Here is a 12,686-nt window from a genome sequence, read left to right as displayed (position 1 = left end):
ACGCGAGGCCTTGTGCGGTCGCACAGTTGGGACAACCCATGCCACGGTTCTGGCGGGCAACATCATGGCGAGTTGATAGGCGTACACTGTGTGCACTGTTTCCCAGCAACCTAGGTTTATTGCTCTATTGACACGAATGATGTCCACTTTTCCCCAGCCTCACAGCTCAATTGAAACTAATCGGACAGTGGGCAGCGTCGTAGCGAGTTGATAGGCGTACACATTATTTTCCCAGCCACCTACCTGTAGGTTTCCAGCTCCATTGACACGAATGATGTCCTCTTTTTCCCAGCCACACAGCTCGATTGAAACTAATCGGACAATGGGCAACGTCGTAGCGATTTAATAGGCGTACACTGTGTGCACTTTTTCCCAGCCACTTGGTGGTTTCTAGCTCATTTCTATTTCATTTTAGAGCACATCGAGTCAAAAACAGGAATACAAAAATATTGAAAGTAGAAAAAAAAAACTTTGTGATTGCAAACCAGGCAAGCCACATGTTGGTTTCTAGCTCATTTCTATTTCATTTTAGAGCACATCGAGTCAAGAACAGGAATAAAAAAATATTGAAAGTAGAAAAAAAAAAAAACTTTGTGATTGCAAACCGGGCAAGCCACCTGTTGGTTTCTAGCTCCTTTCTATTTCATTTTAGAGCACATCGAGTCAAGAACAGGAATAAAAAAATATTGAAAGTAGAAAAAAAAAAAAACTTTGTGATTGCAAACCGGGCAAGCCACCTGTTGGTTTCTAGCTAATTTCTATTTCTATTTCATTTTAGAGCACATCGAGTCAAAAACAGGAATACAAAAATATTGAAAGTAGAAAAAAAAACCTTTGTGGTTGCAAACCAGGCAGGCGCGAGGCCACCAGTGACGCGAGGCCTTGTGCGGTCGCACAGTTGGGACAACCCATGCCACGGTTCAGGCGGGCAACATAATGGCGAGTTGATAGGCGTACACTGTGTGCACTGCTTCCCAGCAACCTAGGTTTCTTGCTCCATTGACACGAATGATGTTCACTTTTCCCCAGCCTCACAGCTCAATTGAAACTAATCGGACAGTGGGCAGCGTCGTAGCGAGTTGATAGGCGTACACATTATTTTCCCAGCCACCTACCTGTAGGTTTCCAGCTCCATTGACACGAATGATGTTCACTTTTCCCCAGCCTCACAGCTCAATTGAAACTAATCGGACAGTGGGCAGCGTCGTAGCGATTTAATAGGCGTACACTGTGTGCACTTTTTCCCAGCCACCTGTTGGTTTCTAGCTCATTTCTATTTCATTTTAGAGCACATCGAGTCAAGAACAGGAATACAAAAATATTGAAAGTAGAAAACAAAACAAAAAACTTTGTGATTGCAAACCAGGCAGGCGCGAGGCCATGTGCGGTCGCACAATTGGGACAACCCATGCCACGGTTCTGGCCGGCAGCATCATGGCGAGTTGATAGGCGTACACCGTGTGCACTGTTTCCCAGCAACCTAGGTTTCTAGCTCTATTGACACGAATGATGTCCATTTTTTCCCAGCCACACAGCTCAATTGGTTATAGCTGGCTGCGATGCCACCTCCTGTCTATAATGAGACAAATGAAACATGTTAACTTCAAAAATCAATCAAAAGTAATAAAGTGTAAATATTACAAGTCTAGACAACCTACGTGTGTGAATTGTTGTTTGGGTTTCATGGATATTTTATTATTTGGCTATTGCATCCAGAGATATTTTGGCTTTTGCATCCAGAGATATTTTGAAGGCACAAGCCCAACTGAACAAGATTCCCTCCCCCTCTCCGTCCGTCAGATTCCCTCCCCCTCTCCCTCTCCGTCCGTCAGATTCCCTCCCCCTCTCCTGTCCAGGACGAGACCTTGGCGAGTCCTCCATTTACAGAGGACATTTCCTCCCGACTTGGAGAGAATTGTCAAACGGAGCTTTTTTCCCAGCCACACAGCTCAATTGAAACGAATGGGACAGCGAGCCGTAGCGAGTTGATAGTCGTGCACTTTTTTAGAGCCACCTCCTCTTCGGATCCTCCTCGATTTCCTCCTTGGTTTCTCTCTTCGATCCTCTTCGGTTTTCTCTTCGGTTTCCCAGCCTCTTCGGATCCTCTTCGGTTTCCCAGCCTCTTCGGATCCTCTTCGGTTTCTTCTTTGCACTATCCCGGCGGCGACTCGAAGTGGCTGTGAGCTGGAAGCATAGACTTATATAGCCTACAAGACTGGAAGGCGTAACGGACTGACAGTGGCCCTTCGGATTGGTTATAGCTGACTGTGATGCGCTTTAGCACCTCCCATTTGTTTGTACTACATGACATCTGACTCATTCAGTCTCCAACCACCGATGAGTGAAGTCCTCTGAACTTTCGCTCAGGAACACTTCTTAACACACACAGCCTAACCTACTGAAATTAACAATAGAAAATGTTTTAAAAGAAAAATTGTGCTTCCGTGAAAATGTCTCCAGTACCAGTAACTGATACATGCCAATACGCACAAGTTAATCCTCAAATTAGGCCTCCTGGAATTGGTATGATGCAATTACCTTGTTATCTGACGAGAATTGTCAAAAAGCTTGCCATTTACGCATAGGCACAATTTACCAACCTGAATCTAGGGCTGTGTGGCTATACTTGTCTGACAACATTCTTGGAGTCGCGATCAAAAATATAAACTTTAAAACTAAAAATTGTAAAATGAAAGTTGTATTGTGCCAGGAACAAATCGGTTGTCACCCGCACAAAATAAGCGAAAACATTATGTGCGTAAAACGCTGAAGAAAATGACCGAAGCCTAGTTCAGCCATGGCACCCGGCCAGCATTCGGCCATCATTCATTTAGTCATTTAGCAGACTCTCTTATCCAGAGCTCTGTGATAACCTGCGAAAGTTACAACGTCCGATGAGGCGGCATCAAAATGCCTCAACAATACGACTTCACTCACTCCCTGTTGTAAGATATCATTGAGCTGCTGCCATCCCCATCCATCTCCCCCGTGTTGTCTGAACAATTTCGAAGCGTTTTAGCGCCTCCCATTTTTTTTGTAGGCTTCTACATGACTCATTCAGTCTCCAACCACCGAGGAGAGAGGACCTCTGAACTTTTGCTTAGGAACACCGCATAACACACACACTGCATGTTTAAATTAACAATAAAAAAATCTTCTAAAAGAGAAATTGTGCTTCCGTAGAAATTTCTCCAGTACCAGTACCTCATACATGCCAATACGCACACGTTATTCCTCAAATTAGGCCTCCTGGAATTGGTAGGATGCAAACATTGTTGTGTGAACAGAATATTTTAAAAAGTTACGATTTAAACATCGGCACAATCGGGCCTACCTTATAACATGCTTGGAGTCGCAATCAGAAATAAAAAGCTTTTAAAAATTTTATTGTAAAATGAAAGTTGTATAGTGGTATGAAGACTAAACAAAGTTACCATTTAAACATCGGCACAATCGGGCCTACCTTATAACATGCTTGGAGTCGCAATCAGAAATAAAAAGCTTTTAAAACTTTTATTGTAAAATGAAAGTTGTATAGTGGTATGAAGACTATCACCCGCACAAAATGAGCAAAAACATGTGCGCAAAATGTTGAAGAAAATGAACGAAGTAGGCCTACATATGAACCCCTAGCTGCGTGCATAATGGCATCCTGACAATGGCGGATTACTCCTCAAAATTGCAACATTTACATGTTACAGGGTTAGACTTCGGCTGACAACAGAATCTTTAAATTACATTTCAACCACGGCTGAATTGTCCGAACATTGTTATGTCTAGGTATGACTGTTCAGAATACCAACAAAGCTGGTTTATCCAACCATGCTTTATGTTTATTCATTTTTTTTATGCAACAATGTGTATCCAACCTCGGCTGAATTGTCCAACCAAAGTTTGTATATATGGCGTCCTCCTCAGCTCCCAACGCAGAAGACGCGCCTCAAGGCTGTTGTAAACCTCGCACAAGTCTCCAATTAAAAGGCGGAACGATCAATTTTCCTGTAATGGAATCCGTGTTGTCTGACGAACTACAGGACGAGCAGTCCACATCAGTCGACTGGACTTTGACATTTGGATGCATTCGTCTGACTTTCCAATCAGACGCCAGCGGAACCGCTTTCGTGTTGAGATGTGTGAGGAATTCACCTGCCACGCCCACGAATAACTACAGGGGGATACCTGGGAGAGAGCATTTTTTCCAAAATCATGAAACCCCATCGACAGTGCATGATAACACTGCCCAGGACGCAGTCACGACCATGGCTCTGTCCTCTTCGGATCCTGGATCAACCCTGAGCAACGAAGTAAATACTCACAGTGTGAACACAGTGCGTCTGGCACTTTCCGGGCAGCGACTCGAGATGGCTGTGAGCTGGAAGGCGTATGGACTGACAGTAGCCCTTTGTATTGGCTATAGCTGGCTGTGATGTTACCTCCTGTCTATCATGAGACTAATGAAACTTGTTAACTTCAAAATTCAAGCAATAAAGTATACTATTATAAAAATGACAAGTCTAGCCCTCCTGTTGTGTCCCGGTCAAAAGTGACCAATTTACAATTTTCTCTCTGATTTTTAAAAGTTTATTCTGATTGACATAAGGTTCCATGACTTTTTCCACACAGGGTAGGCCTATCTAAACAGCCAAAACATTTTTTTCCAGAAGTTCATAAAAATGTGGGCGTTTTATTCTAAACGGAGTTTAGAATAAAAGTAGGGAGTCAGGTGGCAGAGCGTTTAGGGAAGCGGGCTTGTAATCAGAAGGTTGCCAGTTCGATTCCTGGCCGTGCCAGATGACGTTGTGTCCTTGGGCAAGGCACTTCACCCTACTTGCCTCGGGGGAATGTCCCTGTACTTACTGTAAGTCGCTCTGGATAAGAGCGTCTGCTAAATGACTAAATGTAAATGTATTCTATGCTTTATTTTATACCTGTGTTGTTCCCGGTCGTAAATGACCGGTCATTCAAAAGAATGGGTAAGACAATTTCTTTTGTTTAAAATGTTGTTCAGGCACACACCCATGCACGTGTGTGTAATTGGACAAGATTACATTAAAAATAACCATTAGATTTAAAGTTACATTGTCAAGGATTACTTCATGACATTTTGATCCCGTCTTTAAAATTGCCTTTTTTAACTAGTTTCATGATATCGTAGGCAAAAGTTCCTGGTTGGGACAGGGTACAACAGTTCTCACCCATTCTCAAGTGTGTAAGGGGGGCCTAGGGGGACGCCTCATTAGCTTCAAGGTTGTTACGTGTTTTCTCGCCCTAGAAGGAGTTGTTATGGAGAAAGGAGCCACAACAATGTATGAGAGAACAGAAAACAAGGAGGACAGCCAAGGTCATCAGTTGAGAACATGTAGGATTGAAGGCCAAGCGTCTGGGTGTGCAGGTGTTCCCTGAACCTCTGCCCATCGTGGGAGCAAAGCGGAACCAAGTGGAACAGGTCAGGTTGACCGTAGACAGATATCGAGTGTGTACACATGGCAGCCTCATTGACTCTGGGCAAGGTTTGGGAAAACATTGAGAAACCGCTCTATGAAGGGAGGGGGATTTTACTAATTTAGACTATATAAAGTGTTGCATCTTTTTGTAGCTTTTTGTCTCTTCCTGTACCAACTGAGCATTGCTGAATAAACCTCTCACGCCATCTTGACTCTTCTGTCTTGGAAAATATCCTACAATGATAGACAATGCTATTAACCAGTGGTGTCTGGTGAAATCAGATGGCTGAGCGGTTAGGGAATCGGGCTATTAATCAGAAGGTTGCTGGTTTGGTTCCCGACCATGCAAAATGACATTGTGTACTTGGGCAAGGCACTTCACCCTACTTGCCTCGGGGGAATGTCCCTGTATTTACTGTAAGTCGCTCTGGATAAGAGTGTCTGCTAAATGACTAAATGTGCATTTAAATGTATTCAGTAATTGACTAGGTCAAGTAGTATTCTTCAAGTAATCTGACCCAACCCTGCAAGTATGTAAAGGAAAAAGGCTTGAAATGTATTTATGGGACATAACCTTGGCCACATTCATCTGGGAGGCACGGAGAGCAGCCATTGCCCAATTGATCTTAGAGTGCAGAGCTAGTAGAAACCCCAGCAGGTGGATCACCTCATCATTTTCCATCTCCAGGAACGGGTATAGACTTTTCTTCAAGTTTTTGCCATTTTAATTTTTGGGGCAATAAAACGTGCACGTTAATGGTTATTATTGAAATAATCTGATGAATGTCGATAATCTGATGAATGTCGACTTTTTTCAATAGGCTATTTTTACAGATTGTATTTTGTGTGTTTGTTCTTACATTCTCATATGGGTTTATACAGACTCTCGGAGAAAAAAAGTTCCATCTATACTTTTCTTCAAGTTTTCGACATTTTAGCTTAAGGACTACCTAGTTTTTTTCATTTATACTTTGCTCCTATACTCGTCACACAACAGAGTTTGCCTCCTAACACATCCAGAAGGCTTAGTTTGAGGAAATCCGACACTCTTGCTGTTTGACCAGGTCTCTTGCTAGTTATCTCTCTCTCACACACATCCCATGAGGGTTACTGTGGCCATTACAAGTTCCTCATTTGACGACTATCGCACCTGTGCCAGCCTTACTACGAGACTCCTCTCTCACCACAGTTCTGCGGAGTGTTCCTCTTGTCACAGCACTACTTCGAACTTCAAACTTGAAGATAACACAATTCTTCAGACTGGCAAGTCATGCAAAAAAGCACACTATTAACTGAATGGACAATACTATAGTGTAGCGGACCGTAGCCTGCTTTGTAGGCTAGGCTACAGGACGGGGGAAAAGTAAACATTTGAATAACTTTTTAAAGATACGATCCTGGCTGCATGCACGTGATCCCCCCCCCCCCCAAAAATAGCATTCATTTGGGCTTTTTTTGGGGGGGAGGGCGTGAGCGGGGGAGGGAGCGAGCGGGGAAGGGGGTGAGCAGGGGTGAGCGGGGGAGGGCGTGAGCGGGGGAGGGCATGATAAATAATTTGTTGGGGCAAAATACGTGCCCCAACACAACTCAGTATTAGGTTAATTACATAAACACGCACAATGTACTTCCACACTATTCCTATTGCTCACTAGCCTGCACTTATTTCATGCAATGCATTTCACTATGCTAGAGAAGCACTCATCTTGCCTGTATATTGTTTGTGGACATTTCGCTTTAATATGACTCAAAACTGTAGGCTAATGCTTGGACAATATCACCTCCTAGTGGAAATAACTGGCACACTAGCTGGCACTCATTTGAATGAATATTTTCACACATGGTGTCCGGTCCTGCCATCAGTCACTCCTCCCTCCGTTTGTCAGCTAACAACGTTTCTTGTACGGTGGAGTGAAGAACGGGGGAGATGTGACCCACCTTGCTTCTTCACACACATGCTTCTGTCTGTCTGTCTGTCTGTCTTTTTTTTTTTTTTTTTTTTTTTTTTACATTTTTAGTCATTTAGCAGACGCTCTTATCCAGAGCGACTTACAGTAAGTACAGGGACAATCCCCCGAGGCAAGTAGGGTGAAGTGCCTTGCCCAAGGACACAACATCATTTGGCACGGCCGGAAGTCGAACTGGCAACCTTCTGATTACTAGCCCGAGTCCCTCACCGCTCAGCCACCTGACTCCTTTCCACCTGACTCCTTTCCAGTTCCCTTCTCCCAGGATGTGTTCGGCAACCACACTCTTCCCGGCCCCAACTTTCCCCAGTACTGCTTATATATATAATACAGGTAGAACAGAGACGAGGTCGGGGGCAAACACAAGGTCAGTATTCTAAGGTATGTCTATGAGAAATAGTTTTTTTCGATGGTTCGTGGGTTCTTGTTTCCAACCCAGAGGAGCATGGTAAGCATGTGGCTTTGTGAATCACAGCACCCTCTATGTGACTGCTGTGCATCCATGCCAGTGCAGACCCCAGACAGGTCGTGGCAAATCTAGATTTGTCTGGAAGACAGTTTCGTTAAAATGCCGACCTCTCAGCGACGTTTTGCCAATTGGCAAACGCTCTCCATACTCCATCTTGTCAACGTAACTTCTACACATCCGGCCAACATCTGCCATATTTCTCTGGCATCATTTATGTTAGAATATTCTAACCAGCAGCAAAATAAACATTAGGGTCTAAGCTATAATAAAATAGGTTTAAATGTATAATTACAGTAATGTTGTGCCATTTTATAACACATTTCGTCCACAGACCACTTTTTTACTTTTGTTACTATAAAAGTGAAAAAAAGTGAAAACATAAAAGTGAAACATCTGAAAATGTGTGACTTTCAGATGTTTTAACATAGCAGATGAGTGCAGGTCAAGAAAGCAAACATTTTGATGTTACAATTTTGTTTCTGTGACTTTCAAAAGGACCAAAGAATGCTGTGTGCCAACCAACCGTTGTTGGCGCAGCGATGGCAGCAGGGGTTTCTCCCCATGTTGCCCCAGGGTCGGCAACATGGTTTCCATATGCAGCATTGACGCTGTCTGTGGCTGCGTTGATGATAACAGCGCCTTCTACTATAAACAAAATATCGTGGCTGCATGCGCGTGAGCCTATTTTTTTTCTTATGCTTTGTGTTATTTAGGCCACTCTGAATTGAATTGTCCCAATGCTCTGCAATGAACTGTCCATAACTCAATTTCTATCTTCAGGTATGCTTGATTGGGAATCCCAGGCTCAACTGACTCAACTCAGTGTGCAAAAGGGAAAGACTGTCACTCTGGAAACACATGTAGCTGGACTCCAGCCTGACGACGGATGGATCTACAAAAAATTGTGGTTACTGCAGGTGAATCCGGGGAAATTACGTTGCACTTTGTTAGATGAGCAGTTTACAGACAGACTTCAGCTGGACTTACAGACCGGATCTCTCACTGTGAGAAACATCTCACTCCACGACGCTGGAGTTTATCAGTTACAAACCGGAGGAGACAAAGTGGCTCATCAAACCTTTACTCTATCCGTTTATGGTAAGCTTGGTTTAATTGTAATCAGTCTGAATTATACAATACCTACGGCATTAAAGTATCTGAGTTTGAGTGTAGGTTTATTACTTAAGTACTTGTACTTGGGTTCTTGTTTGAGTAATTTACCTTTTCACTGTTAAGAGGGCAATGCAGCAGGATACCTTTAAAGCACTTTATTCATAACTAATAAATATTGAATAAAAAAGAAATGGTTTAAAAACACAGATAGATGACCACTTTAAGATACGCAAAGAAAGTCCCAAATGTCTCAATTGTCCATAACATTTTGATCCCTAAGGGTAGTGTTAACTATTGCTACATATTCTGTCCATAACCTGTTGCTGTTTTCCTCCTCCCCCCTTTGTACCAAATCCGACCCTAAAACATTTTTTTTTAAATCAAGTGTAAAACATAACTAAATAACAGTCAAACACATGCACATTAGGAATCAGTAAATTGTCAACAGCTCCTATGAATGTCCTACTTTGACATACTTATTGTTTGAGTTAATTACATGAACACGCACAACCACATTATTCCTATTGCTCACTAGCCTGCACTTATTTCATTTAGTGCATTTCATTATGCCGGAGAAGCACTCATCTTGCCTGTGCATTGTTTGTGTACGTTTCGCTTTAATTTGACTCAAAGCTGTAGACTAATATCACCTCCTAGTGGAAATAACTGGCACACTAACTGGCACTCATTTGAATGAAAGTTTTCAGACATGGTGTCCGGTCCTGCCATCAGTTACTCATACCTCCCTCTGTCAGCCAACAACATCTCTTGTATGGTGGAGTGTTCTGTGAAGAACGGGAGAGATTTGACCCTAACCTTGTACAAAGGAGAGGAGAGACTTAACCAGACCAGCAGTCCTGATCTCTCCTCCAACATCTCTCTCCATCTGGAGATGAAGGACCAGGATGGAGACACCTACAGCTGTGTGGCTGAAAACCCCATCAGTAACCAGACAGCCAAACTCCACAAGACAGAGCTGTGCCCAGGTCAGTGGCTGTTTCTCTCCATGTCAAGAGAAGCAGATGACAAACAACTAAACATGGAGACTCTGAATCCTCAGTTTTCATAGTAACATCTCTGATGCACTTTATTACAAAAATTATAAACATTATAGTACACCGTCATGTCTGCCGGTCTGTTTACTGTTGGTTATAAAAACGCCTTGTGAGAAAGACAACTATTTAGCACTCACTTTTGACCACAGAACCTGGAAACACTAGTAAAACTCCATGGTTGTGTGTGTATGTGTTTCTTCAGGTCTGCCTACAACCACCAACTTTCGCAATCACACTAGGGACCGGGGTGCTGTGGCTGTGGCTGTGGCTGTGGCTGTGATTGTGGCTGTGGCATACAGGAAGTTTAAGGTGGAATATGGTAAAATATTGAATATTATAAATATGAATATTATTCCAATCATTCTAGTATATAGAATATATATACTTGGCACTGTTGATTGCTGAAGGTCTGCATGTGTTCTAGTAAGCAAGAGTTCACATTGTTGTGTCTCACAGAGAGGTTGTGATGGAGAGGGAACCTCCACGGAACATGACAGTTCTGCCAAGTCTGTCATCTGATGACCAGTAATGCTGTAGGCAAGGAGACACCCTGCTAGCTCTTAAATGCTGAAGAGTTGAGTTGCTGAATGAAGGTTTTTCTAAATGCTTTTTTTTTTTTTAACAAAAGGAAAAAAACTACTAGAATTTTGAACTGCTGTTCAATGTTATCTCCTCTCATTACATGCATTTTGTATGCCACTTTGGTATGGTCAACAATTTACATACACTTCCTTTTTGGTCATCATTTGGTTTCCTGTAAATTGTTTTTCTAATGAGACAAATACAACATAATGAGTCAACATTCATCTAATGTTTTTCTCGAGAACAGAACAGAAATGATATAAAAACAGACAAATAGATCCTTCATGACTTCTACTGTGCTCGACAACAACAAAAACTAATGCAGCACACATCTTTGATATCTGTCACTGTTAAATTGGAAGGGGACCAGGAGTTAGATCCAAGTGGAGAACAGAACTTTAATAAGCAGATTCCAAAGGTACAAAGGGATAATCCAATGATGTGGTCAAAACGGGTGTGTCAGTACAGGAACAACAGGTATTGAGGGGCAAATCCACAGGAGCATGGCCAGGGCCAGGGGATGGTCAGACACGGGAGCAAAAGGAAGATCCAAGACACTGGGTCAGGGTGCATCGTAACAAGGTCTGTCAGGGTGCCAGTGACAGGTTATACACACGTAGCAAGACTAGAAAAGACTTTGCAAAGTGACTGTGCTGAAAGGGAATCTATGCAGTTCTGAGTTCTACTCCAGTTTTGAGGTCTTTGCATTGGCTTCCTGTCCAACAAAGAATTGACTTTAAAATCCTGCTGCTGGTTTATAAAGCACTGAATGGTTTAGGGCCTAAATACATTTGTGATCTGCTGCTACCTTATGAACCATCCCGACCCCTCAGGTCATCTGGGACTGGTCTACTTTGTATTCCAAGAGTCAGAACTAAACATGGAGAAGCAGCGTTCAGTTTTTTCTGCACCACATATCTGGAACAAGGTCCCTGAAAGCTGCAGATCTGCTGAGACCCTCAGCTCCTTTAAATCCAGATTGAAGACTTTACTAATCGCTGTTGCCTTTAATTGAACCAGATTAAAGAATATCAATTTCTGCATCTCACTCCTGCATTTTATTTTTTAAACTGCACTGCAACTTTTATTTAATTTCTTGCTTTTTGAATGTTCTTAATTGTTTTTAAATCGTGTTTTCTTTTGCATTATGTTTTGATGCTTTTAATGGTTTTATGTGAAGCACTTTGAATTGCCTTGTTGTTGAAATGTGCTATACAAATAAACTTGTCTTGCCTATATAGGGATGGGAGAATGATGCCTTGTGAAGCTTTGGACCATCTTAATCAATTGATTAAATCCTTATTTTTAAACTGTTGTTTAGTCTGTTCCTCTCGGTCACACACACTGTTCCCTCCTTCCAAAAAAACAAACCTTTCTCAAGTTCTAGACTTTTTATACTAGATGGCGTAGTCAGACTACGCTCATGCTACAATCATCCCTGTAGTTGTGACAGGCAGCATTCTTTGGGTCAACTGTAGGAAGAATATGGATGACTGGGCTTATGTAGTGTGATTCTCTTTGGCTTAGTTGCCAACAATGGTGTGAGCTGAACTGTTAAAGGTTTCAGATTAAATTAACTTTTGAAAAGGAATGTAGAGAGGTAACTGACAGATGACCATTGACAACCTCATAACACCCAAATATAACATGAGTCAGACACATTTTAAAGGATACCTTAAAAGCTGAGTCATGAATTCCCATACTCATATTAACCCCTGCCTATGGCCTCACATACAACACATGTTAAACCAAGAAAAGAAATAGCAGTTTCATCATGCAGTAGGAATCGCCAAAGGGATTGTGGGGCATTTCCACATACTTTCATAAGAGCATTACAACTCACTTGCAAGAATCCTCCTGATAACTGGGATAACTGGACCATCTAGAGGCTTTACTTAGAAATGCAGTTCATTGCGCAAATGAGACAAGTTTAAAGATTCTCAAATAGGAAGTTTGATAAAGATATCTTTGGTATGATATTAATAGATGAAAATAACAACAGTCAAGAGTCAAATAAAATGCAATGAATGTTTAATTAAGGATTAATAATGTATGTGGA

General features: G+C 42.2%; 1 long non-coding RNA gene across 1 annotated transcript; it reads right to left on the bottom strand.

Moving 5' to 3' along the window:
* Positions 1–1,199: 1,199 nt before the first annotated feature.
* Positions 1,200–2,157, bottom strand: LOC134018411 (uncharacterized). The gene is made up of 2 exons (XR_009929937.1): positions 1,659–2,157; positions 1,200–1,573 (listed from the first exon to the last, which is right to left on the bottom strand). It is a non-coding gene; the product is annotated as an uncharacterized LOC134018411 (long non-coding RNA).
* Positions 2,158–12,686: the final 10,529 nt, after the last annotated feature.

The sequence above is a fragment of the Osmerus eperlanus genome, chromosome 4 (genome assembly GCF_963692335.1).
Source record: "Osmerus eperlanus chromosome 4, fOsmEpe2.1, whole genome shotgun sequence".
Lineage (NCBI taxonomy): Eukaryota > Metazoa > Chordata > Actinopteri > Osmeriformes > Osmeridae > Osmerus > Osmerus eperlanus.
This window is presented reverse-complemented; position numbering and strand designations above follow the sequence as displayed.